We start from the raw sequence: 11243 nt of genomic DNA on the forward strand, positions 1-11243 counted from the left end.
AAATCTGCATTACAATGAAGTCTCACTTCCCCTGGTCAAAAGGGCCATCTGAAAAAAGTGTAAAATCCAGAAAGGCAAGACAGGCCATGGAGAACTGGGAGCCTTGTTATGCTGATGGGCGGGATGTAAATTGCCAATAGCCACTCGGGAGAAGTGTATGGTGTTTCCCGAAACATCTAAAAAACAAAGCAACAGAGCCTAGGGGACTTCCACTTATGGTCCTATAGCTTAGGGAAATTAAAATCAAAAAGACACAGCCACCACAAAGTTTGGGACGGCTCTGTTTACAAGAACCTTGTTTACGGTACAAATTCAATATCGCAGAAAGCGAAAAATGGATAAAGAATTTGTGGTACTTACGTACAATGCAATATCACTCAGCAATGAAATCTATGTCATCAGTCCCGTAGCAGCATAATGAGTGGATTCAGGTATGATGATTCTAACTGAAATAAGTCACACAGAAAAAGAAACATCATAAGATATCACTAATACACGGAATGTAAACTTGGCTACACAGGAACTGGATTACAAAACAGAACAGGGTCTCAAATTTAGAAAACCAACTTATGCTTGCTTAAGGGGAAAGGTGAGTTGGGGTGCTGCATAAAACCAGAGACTGAAATGAGCACAGATAAAGTTCCTTATGCCAGATATGGAATAGACAAGAGCTACTCCTTGCTCAACCAAATGGACTCAACACCCCATATTAAACGCCTAAGAATGTACCTGACTAGTAAGTATCTTAAAACCTATGGATTACTATGGCTCTGAAAGAGAATCAAGCGTGTGTACAGGGGCATAACGGCAGCAGTGATAGGATTGGAGAGGTTCGGTGAGCAAATGAAGACCCTTTGAAGTCATATTTCATGGTACCCATTCCATGGGTCTCAACTCTCCAGGTTTAAGGGATTCTTCCTTCAGCTAAAACATGCATGTGGAACCCAGAGTATGATCAACCGTGTGATTGGGAGACGTGTTCAAATATGTCTCAGTTCTCGTCCCCTGGTACTCGGGTGCAATATTCCACATGCCTTACTAACACTCTCCCGACTTGGAGAGTCAGTGCCTTTAACCTCCTGTTTGGCCCAGTTTGCAATTTCTTCGGAAGATGAACAGGAATAGGGAGAACCAATGAGAGACTAGCTGCAGGTGTCTGTACGGGCAAATTTAACTCTCATTTCCCACCAGGAAGAGGAATTAACCAAAGGCTCAGCGTGCCGTGCCGGAACGAGATTAGGACCTGAAGCAATCCTGCGGTGTTGCGGCCAGCTCACAAGAAAGCGAGTTGAAGAAAGGAGCTCAGGGGCACTGTAATTCACAAACCTGCAGAGTTATAATTGACAGCTATCGTCCAAAAATATACTGAAGTAAGGCTGCCAAGAGGACTTGAAAGCGGGGCAGAATTGCAGGAAACCGATTTCAGGAGGTAGACTGGAATTGCATTTAAAGCATAGGAAAAGAGGCAGAACGTCGACAATGATGCACGTGGCCAAAAAGGGCGTATGCGTTTTTTCCTGAATATATTCAGGAAAAAACGCATATGCACTTTTTGGACAACCAACCAACCTTGCAAAGGAAATCTGCACTACAATGAAGTCTCACTTCCCCCCGGTCAAAACGGGCATCTGAATAAAGTGTAAAATCCAGAAAGGCAGGACAGGCCATGGAGAACTGGGAGCCTTGTTATGCTGATGGGCGGGATGTAAATTGCCAACAGCCACTCTGGAGAAGTGTATGGTGTTTCCTGAAACATCTAAAAACAAAGCAACAGAGCCTAGGGCAATTCCACTTATGGTCCTATAGCTTAGGGAAATTAAAATCAAAAAGACACAGCCACCCCAAAGTTTGGGACGGCTCTGTTTACAAGAACCTCGTTTACGGTACAAGTTCAATATCGCAGAAAGTGAAAAATGGATAAAGAAGTTGTGGTACTAACGTACAATGCAATATCACTCAGCAATGAAATCTATGTCATCAGGCCCGTAGCAGCATAATGAGTGGATTCAGGTATGATGATTCTAACTGAAATAAGTCACACAGAAAAAGAAACATCATAAGATATAACTAATACACGGAATGTAATCTTGGCTACACAGGAACTGAATTACAAAACAGAACAGTATCTCAAATTTAGAAAACCAACTTATGCTTGCTTAAGGGGAAAGGGGAGTTGGGGTGCTGCATAAAACCAGAGATTGAAATGAGCACAGATAAAGTTCCTTAAGCCAAATATGGAATAGACAAGAGCTACTCCTTGCTCAACGAAATGGACTCAACACCCCATATTAAACGCCTAAGAATGTACCTGACTAGTAAGTATCTTAAAACCTATGGATTACTATGGCTCTGAAAGAGAATCAAGCGTGTGTACAGGGGCATAACGGCAGCAGTGATAGGATTGGAGAGGTTCGGTGAGCAAATGAAGACCCTTTGAAGTTATATTGCATGGTACCCATTCCACGGGTCTCAACTCTCCAGGTTTAAGGGATTCTTCCTTCAGCTAAAACATGCATGTGGAACCCAGAGTATGATCAACCGTGTGATCGGGAGACGTGTTCAAATATGTCTCAGCTTTCATCCCCTGGTATTCGGGTGCAATATTCCAGATACTTTACTAACACTCTCCCGACTTGGAGAGTCAGTGCCTTTAATCTCCTGTTTGGCCCAGTTTGCAATTTCTGCGGAAGATGAACAGGAATAGGGAGAACCAATGAGAGACTAGCTGGAGGTGTCTGTACGGGCAAATTTAACTCTCATTTCCCACCAGGAAGAGGAATTAACCAAAGGCTCAGCGTGCCATGCCGGAACCAGATTAGGGCCTGAAGCAAACCTGCAGTGTTGCGGCCAGCTCACAAGAAAGCGAGTTGAAGAAAGGAGCTCAGGGGCACTGTAATTCACAAACCTGCAGAGTTATAAATGACACCTAACGTCCAAAAATATACTGAAGTAAGGCTGCCAAGAGGACTTGAAATCGGGGCAGAATTGCAGGAAACCGATTTCAGGAGGTAGACTGGAATTGCATTTAAAGCATAGGAAAAGAGGCAGAACGTCCACAATGATGCACTTGGCCATAAAGGGTGTATGCGTTTTTTCCTGAATATATTCAGGAAAAAACGCATACGCCCTTTTTGGCCAACCAAGCAAGCTTGCAAAGGAAATCTGCACTACAATGAAGTCTCACTTCCCCCCTGTCAAAAGGGCCATCTGAAAAAAGTGTAAAATCCAGAAAGGCAGGACAGGCCATGGAGAACTGGGAGCCTTGTTATGCTAATGGGCGGGATGTAAATTGCCAACAGCCACTCGGGAGAAGTGTATGGTGTTTCCTGAAATATCTAAAAAAAAAAGCAACAGAGCCTAGGGCACTTCCACTTATGGTCTTATAGCTTAGGGAAATTAAAATCAAAAAGACACAGCCACCCCAAAGTTTGGGATGACTCTGTTTACAAGAACCTCGTTTACGGTACAAGTTCAATATCACAGAAAGTGAAAAATAGATAAAGAAGTTGTGGTACTTACGTACAATGCAATATCACTCAGCAATGAAATCTATGTCATCAGGCCCGTAGCATCATAATGAGTAGATTCAGGTATGATGATTCTAACTGAAATAAGTCACACAGAAAAAGAAACATCATAAGATATCACTAATACACGGAATGTAAACTTGGCTACACAGGAACTGGATTACAAAACAGAACAGGGTCTCAAATGTAGAAAACCAACTTATGCTTGCTTAAGGGGAAAGGTGAGTTGGGGTGCTGCATAAAACTAGAGACTGAAATGAGCACAGATGAAGTTCCTTAAGCCAAATATAGAATAGACAAGAGCTACTCCTTGCTCAACGAAATGGACTCAACACCCCATATTAAACGCCTAAGAATGTACCTGACTAGTAAGTATCTTAAAACCTATGGATTGCTATGTCTCCGAAAGAGAATCAAGCGTGTGTACAGGGGCATAAACGCAGCAGTGATAGGATTGGAGAGGTTTGGTGAGCAAATGAAATCCCTTTGAAGTCATATTGCATGGTACCCATTCCACGGGTCTCAACTCTCCAGGTTTAAGGGATTCTTCCTTCAGCTAAAACATGCATGTGGAACCCAGAGTATGATCAACCGTGTGACCGGGAGACGTGTTCAAATATGTCTCAGTTTTCGTCCCCTGGTACTCGAGTGCAACATTCCAGATGCTTTACTAACACTCTCCCGACTTGGAGAGTCAGTGCCTTTAACCTTCTGTTTGGCCCAGTTTGCAATTTCTGTGGAAGATGAACAGGAATAGGGAGAACCAATGAGAGACTAGCTGCAGGTCTCTGGACGGGCAAATTTAACTCTCATTTCCCACCAGGAAGAGGAATTAACCAAAGGCTCAGCGTGCCGTGCCGGAACCAGATTAGGGCCTGAAGCAATCCTGCTGTGTTGCGGCCAGCTCACAAGAAAGAGAGTTGAAGAAAGGAGCTCAGGGGCACTGTAATTCACAAACCTGCAGAGTTATAAATGACAGCTATCGTCCAAAAATATACTGAAGTAAGGCTGCCAAGAGGACTTGAAAGCGGGGCAGAATTGCAGGAAACCGATTTCAGGAGGTAGACTGGAATTGCATTTAAAGAATAGGAAAAGAGGCAGAACGTCCACAATGATGCAATTGGCCATAAAGGGCGTATGCGTTTTTCCTGAATATATTCAGGAAAAAACGCATATGTCCTTTTTGGCCTACCAAGCAAGCTTGCAAAGGAAATCTGCACTAAAATGAAGTCTCACTTCCCCCCGGTGAAAAGGGCCATCTGAAAAAAGTGTAACATCCAGAAAGGCAGGACAGGCCATGGAGAACTGGGAGCCTTGTTATGCTGATGGGTGGGATATAAATTGCCAACAGCCACTCTGGAGAAGTGTATGGTGTTTCCTGAAACATCTAAAAAACAAAGCAACAGAGCCTAGGGCACTTCCACTTATGGTCCTATAGCTTAGGGAAATTAAAATCAAAAAGACACAGCCACCCCAAAGTTTGGGACGGCTCTGTTTACAAGAACCTCGTTTACGGTACAAGTTCAATATCGCAGAAAGTGAAAAATGGATAAAGAAGTTGTGGTACTTACGTACAATGCAATATCACTCAGCAATGAAATCTATGTCATCAGGCCCGTAGCATCATAATGAGTGGATTCAGGTATGATGATTCTAACTGAAATAAGTCACACAGAAAAAGAAACATCATAAGATATCACTAATACACGGAATGTAAACTTGGCTACACAGGAACTGGATTACAAAACAGAACAGGGTCTCAAATGTAGAAAACCAACTTATGCTTGCTTAAGGGGAAAGGTGAGTTGGGGTGCTGCATAAAACCAGAGACTGAAATGAGCACAGATAAAGTTCCTTAAGCCAAATATAGAATAGACAACAGCTACTCCTTGCTCAATGAAATGGACTCAACACCCCATATTAAACGCCTAAGAATGTACCTGACTAGTAAGTATCTTAAAACCTATGGATTGCTATGTCTCCAAAAGAGAATCAAGCGTGTGTACAGGGGCATAAACGCAGCAGTGATACGATTGGAGAGGTTTGGTGAGCAAATGAAATCCCTTTGAAGTCATATTGCATGGTACCCATTCCACGGGTCTCAACTCTCCAGGTTTAAGGGATTCTTCCTTCAGCTAAAACATGCATGTGGAACCCAGAGTATGATCAACCGTGTGATCGGGAGACGTGTTCAAATATGTCTCAGTTTTCGTCCCCTGGTACTCGGGTGCAACATTCCAGATGCTTTACTAACACTCTCCTGACTTGGAGAGTCAGTGCCTTTAACCTCCTGTTTGGCCCAGTTTGCAATTTCTGCGGAAGATGAACAGGAATAGGGAGAACCAATGAGAGACTAGCTGGCGGTGTCTGGACGGGCAAATTTAACTCTCATTTCCCACCAGGAAGAGGAATTAACCAAAGGCTCAGCGTGCCGTGCCGGAACCAGATTAGGGCCTGAAGCAATCCTGCGGTGTTGCGGCCAGCTCACAAGAAAGCGAGTTGAAGAACGGAGCTCAGGGGCACTGTAATTCACAAACCTGCAGAGTTATAAATGACAGCTATCGTCCAAAAATATACTGAAGTAAGGCTGCCAAGAGGACTTGAAAGCGGGGCAGAATTGCAGGAAACCAATTTCAGGAGGTAGACTGGAATTGCATTTAAAGCATAGGAAAAGAGGCAGAACGTCCACAATGATGCACTTGGCCAAAAGGGGCGTATGCGTTTTTTCCTGAATATATTCAGGAAAAAACGCATATGCCCTTTTTGGCCAACCAAGCAAGCTTGCAAAGGAAATCTGCACTACAATGAAGTCTCACTTCCCCCCTGTCAAAAGGGCTATCTGAATAAAGTGTAAAATCCAGAAAGGCAGGACAGGCCATGGAGAACTGGGAGCCTTGTTATGCTGATGGGTGGGATATAAATTGCCAACAGCCACTCTGGAGAAGTGTATGGTGTTTCCTGAAACATCTAAAAAACAAAGCAACAGAGCCTAGGGCACTTCCACTTATGGTCCTATAGCTTAGGGAAATTAAAATCAAAAAGACACAGCCACCCCAAAGTTTGGGATGGCTCTGTTTACAAGAACCTCGTTTACGGTACAAGTTCAATATCGCAGAAAGTGAAAAATGGATAAAGAAGTTGTGGTACTTACGTACAATGCAATATCACTCAGCAATGAAATCTATGTCATCAGGCCCATAGCAGCATAATGAGTGGATTCAGGTATGATGATTCTAACTGAAATATGTCTCACAGAAATAGAAACATCATAAGACATCACTAATACACGGAATGTAAACTTGGCTACATAGGAACTGGATTACAAAACAGAACAGGGTCTCAAATGTAGAAAACCAACTTATGCTTGCTTAAGGGGAAAGGTGAGTTGGGGTGCTGCATAAAACCAGAGACTGAAATGAGCACAGATAAATTTCCTTAAGCCAAATATGGAATAGACAAGAGCTACTCCTTGCTGAACGAAATGGACTCAACACCCCATATTAAACGCCTAAGAATGTACCTGACTAGTAAGTATCTTAAAACCTATGGATTGCTATGTCTCTGAAAGAGAATCAAGCGTGTGTACAGGGGCATAAACGCAGCAGTGATAGGATTGGAGAGGTTCGGTGAGCAAATGAAGACCCTTTGAAGTCATATTTCATGGTACCCATTCCACGGGTCTCAACTCTCCAGGTTTAAGGTATTCTTCCTTCAACTAAAACATGCATGTGGAACCCAGAGTATGATCAACCGTGTGATCGGGAGACGTGTTCAAATATGTCTCAGTTTTCGTCCCCTGGTACTCTGGTGCAACATTCCAGACGCTTTACTAACACTCTCCCGACTTGGAGAGTCAGTGCCTTTAACCTCCTGTTTGGCCCAGTTTGCAATTTCTGCGGAAGATGAACAGGAATAGGGAGAACCAATGAGAGACTAGGTGGAGGTGTCTGGACGGGCAAATTTAACTCTCATTTCCCACCAGGAAGAGGAATTAACCAAAGGCTCAGCATGCCGTGCCGGAACCAGATTAGGGCCTGAAGCAATCCTGCGGTGTTGTGGCCAGCTCACAAGAAAGCGAGTTGAAGAAAGGAGCTCAGGGGCACTGTAATTGACAAACCTGCAGAGTTATAAATGACAGATATCGTCCAAAAATATGCTGAAGTAAGGCTGCCAAGAGGACTTGAAACCGGGGCAGAATTGCAGGAAACCGATTTCAGGAGGTAGACTGGAATTGCATTTAAAGCATAGGAAAAGAGGCAGAACGTCGACAATGATGCACTTGGCCAAAAAGGGCGTATGCGTTTTTTTCTGAATATATTCAGGAAAAAACGCATACGCCCTTTTTGGCCAACCAAGCAAGCTTGCAAAGGAAATCTGCACTACAATGAAGTCTCACTTCCCCCCGGTCAAAAGGGCCATCTGAAAAAAGTTTAAAATCCAGAAAGGCAGGACAGGCCATGGAGAACTGGGAGCCTTGTTATGCTGATGGGCGGAATGTAAATTGCCAACAGCCACTGGGGAGAAGTGTATGGTGTTTCCTGAAACATCTAAAAAACAAAGCAACAGGGCCTAGGGCACTTCCACTTATGGTCCTATGGCCTAGGGAAATTAAAATCAAAAAGACACAGCCACCCCAAAGTTTGGGACGGCTCTGTTTACAAGAACCTCGTTTACGGTACAAGTTCAATATCGCAGAAAGTGAAAAATGGATAAAGAAGTTGTGGTACTTACGTACAATGCAATATCACTCAGCAATGAAATCTATGTCATCAGGCCCGTAACAGCATAATGAGTGGATTCAGGTATGATGATTCTAACTGAAATAAGTCACACAGAAAAAGAAACATCATAAGATATCACTAATACACGGAATGTAAACTTGGCTACACAGGAACTGGATTACAAAACAGAACAGGGTCTCAAATTTAGAAAACCATTATGCTTGCTTAAGGGGAAAGGTCAGTTGGGGAGCTGCATAAAACCAGAGACTGAAATGAGCACAGATAAAGTTCCTTAAGCCAAATATGGAATAGACAAGAGCTACTCCTTGCTCAACGAAATGGACTCAACACCCCATATTAAACGCCTATGAATGTACCTGAGTAGTAAGTATCTTAAATCCTACAGATTGCTATGTCTCCAAAAGAGAATCAGGCATGTGTACAGGGGCATAAACGCAACAGTGATAGGATTGGAGAGGTTCGGTGAGCAAATGAAGACCCTTGGAAGTCATATTGCATGGTACCCATTCCACGGGTCTCAACTCTCCAGGTTTAAGGGATTCTTCCTTCAGCTAAAACATGCATGTGGAACCCAGAGTATGATCAACCATGTGATCGGGAGACGTGTTCAAATATGTCTCAGTTTTCGTCCCCTGGTACTCGGGTGCAACATTCCAGACGCTTTACTAACACTCTCCCGACTTGGAGAGTCAGTGCCTTTAACCTCCTCTTTGGCCCAGTTTGCAATTTCTGCGGATGATGAACAGGAATAGGGAGAACCAATGAGAGACTAGCTGGAGGTGTCTGGACGGGCAAATTTAACTCTCATTTCCCACCAGGAAGAGGAATTAACCAAAGGCTCAGCGTGCCGTGCCGGAACAAAATTAGGGCCTGAAGCAATCCTGCGGTGTTGCGGCCAGCTCACAAGAAAGCGAGTTGAAGAAAGGAGCTCAGGGGCACTGTAATTCACAAACCTGCAGAGTTATAAATGACAGCTATCGTCCAAAAATATACTGAAGTAAGGCTGCCAAGAGGACTTGAAAGCGGGACAGAATTGCAGGAAACCAATTTCAAGAGGTAGACTGGAATTGCATTTAAAGCATAGGAAAAGAGGCAGAACGTCCACAATGATGCACTTGGCCAAAAGGGGCATATGCGTTTTTTCCTGAATATATTCAGGAAAAAACGCATATGCCCTTTTTGGCCAACCAAGCAAGCTTGCAAAGGAAATCTGCACTACAATGAAGTCTCACTTCCCCCCTGTCAAAAGGGCCATCTGAATAAAGTGTAAAATCCAGAAAGGCAAGACAGGCCATGGAGAACTGGGAGCCTTGTTATGCTGATGGGCGGGATGTAAATTGCCAACAGCCACTGGGGAGAAGTGTATGGTGTTTCCTGAAACATCTAAAAAACAAAGCAACAGAGCCTAGGGCACTTCCACTTATGGTCCTATAGCTTAGGGAAATTAAAATAAAAAAGACACAGCCACCCCAAAGTTTGGGACGGCTCTGTTTACAAGAACCTCGTTTACGGTACAAGTTCAATATCGCAGAAAGTGAAAAATGGATAAAGAATTTGTGGTACTTACGTACCATGCAATATCACTCAGGAATGAAATCTATGTCATCAGGCCCGTAGCATCATAATGAGTGGATTCAGGTATGATGATTCTAACTGAAATAAGTCACACAGAAAAAGAAACATCATAAGATATCACTAATACACGGAATGTAAACTTGGCTACACAGGAACTGGATTACAAAACAGAACAGGGTCTCAAATGTAGAAAACCAACTTATGCTTGCTTAAGGGGAAAGGTGAGTTGGGGTGCTGCATAAAACCAGAGACTGAAATGAGCACAGATAAAGTTCCTTAAGCCAAATATGGAATAGACAAGAGCTACTCCTTGCTCAACGAAATGGACTCAACACCCCATATTAAACGCCTATGAATGTACCTGACTAGTAAGTATCTTAAATCCTACAGATTGCTATGTCTCCAAAAGAGAATCAGGCGTGTGTACAGGGGCATAAACGCAACAGTGATAGGATTGGAGAGGTTCGGTGAGCAAATGAAGACCCTTGGAAGTCATATTGCATGGTACCCATTCCACGGGTCTCAACTCTCCAGGTTTAAGGGATTCTTCCTTCAGCTAAAACATGCATGTGGAACCCAGAGTATGATCAACCATGTGATCGGGAGACGTGTTCAAATATGTCTCAGTTTTCGTTCCCTGGTACTCGGGTGCAACATTCCAGACGCTTTACTAACACTCTCCCGACTTGGAGAGTCAGTGCCTTTAACCTCCTCTTTGGCCCAGTTTGCAATTTCTGCGGAAGATGAACAGGAATAGGGAGAACCAATGATAGACTATCTGGAGGTGTCTGGACGGGCAAATTTAACTCTCATTGCCCACCAGGAAGAGGAATTAACCAAAGGCTCAGCGTGCCGTGCCAGAACCAGATTAGGGCCTGAAGCAGTCCTGCGGTGTTGCGGCCAGCTCAGAAGAAAGCGAGGTGAAGAACGGAGCTCAGGGGCACTGTAATTCACAAACCTGCAGAGTTATAAATGACAGCTATCGTCCAAAAATATACTGAAGTAAGGCTGCCAAGAGGACTTGAAAGCGGGACAGAATTGCAGGAAACCAATTTCAGGAGGTAGACTGGAATTGCATTTAAAGCATAGGAAAAGAGGCAGAACGTCCACAATGATGCACTTGGCCAAAAGGGGCGTATGCGTTTTTTCCTGAATATATTCAGGAAAAAACGCATATGCCCTTTTTGGCCAACCAAGGAAGCTTGCAAAGGAAATCTGCACTACAATGAAGTCTCAGTTCCCCCCTGTCAAAAGGGTAATCTGAATAAAGTGTAAAATCCAGAAAGGCAAGACAGGCCATGGAGAACTGGGAGCCTTGTTATGCTGATGGGCGGGATGTAAATTGCCAACAGCCACTCGGGAGAAGTGTATGGTGTTTCCTGAAACATCTAAAAAACAA

The sequence above is a fragment of the Orcinus orca genome, unplaced genomic scaffold (assembly GCF_937001465.1).
Source record: "Orcinus orca unplaced genomic scaffold, mOrcOrc1.1 scaffold_64, whole genome shotgun sequence".
Lineage (NCBI taxonomy): Eukaryota > Metazoa > Chordata > Mammalia > Artiodactyla > Delphinidae > Orcinus > Orcinus orca.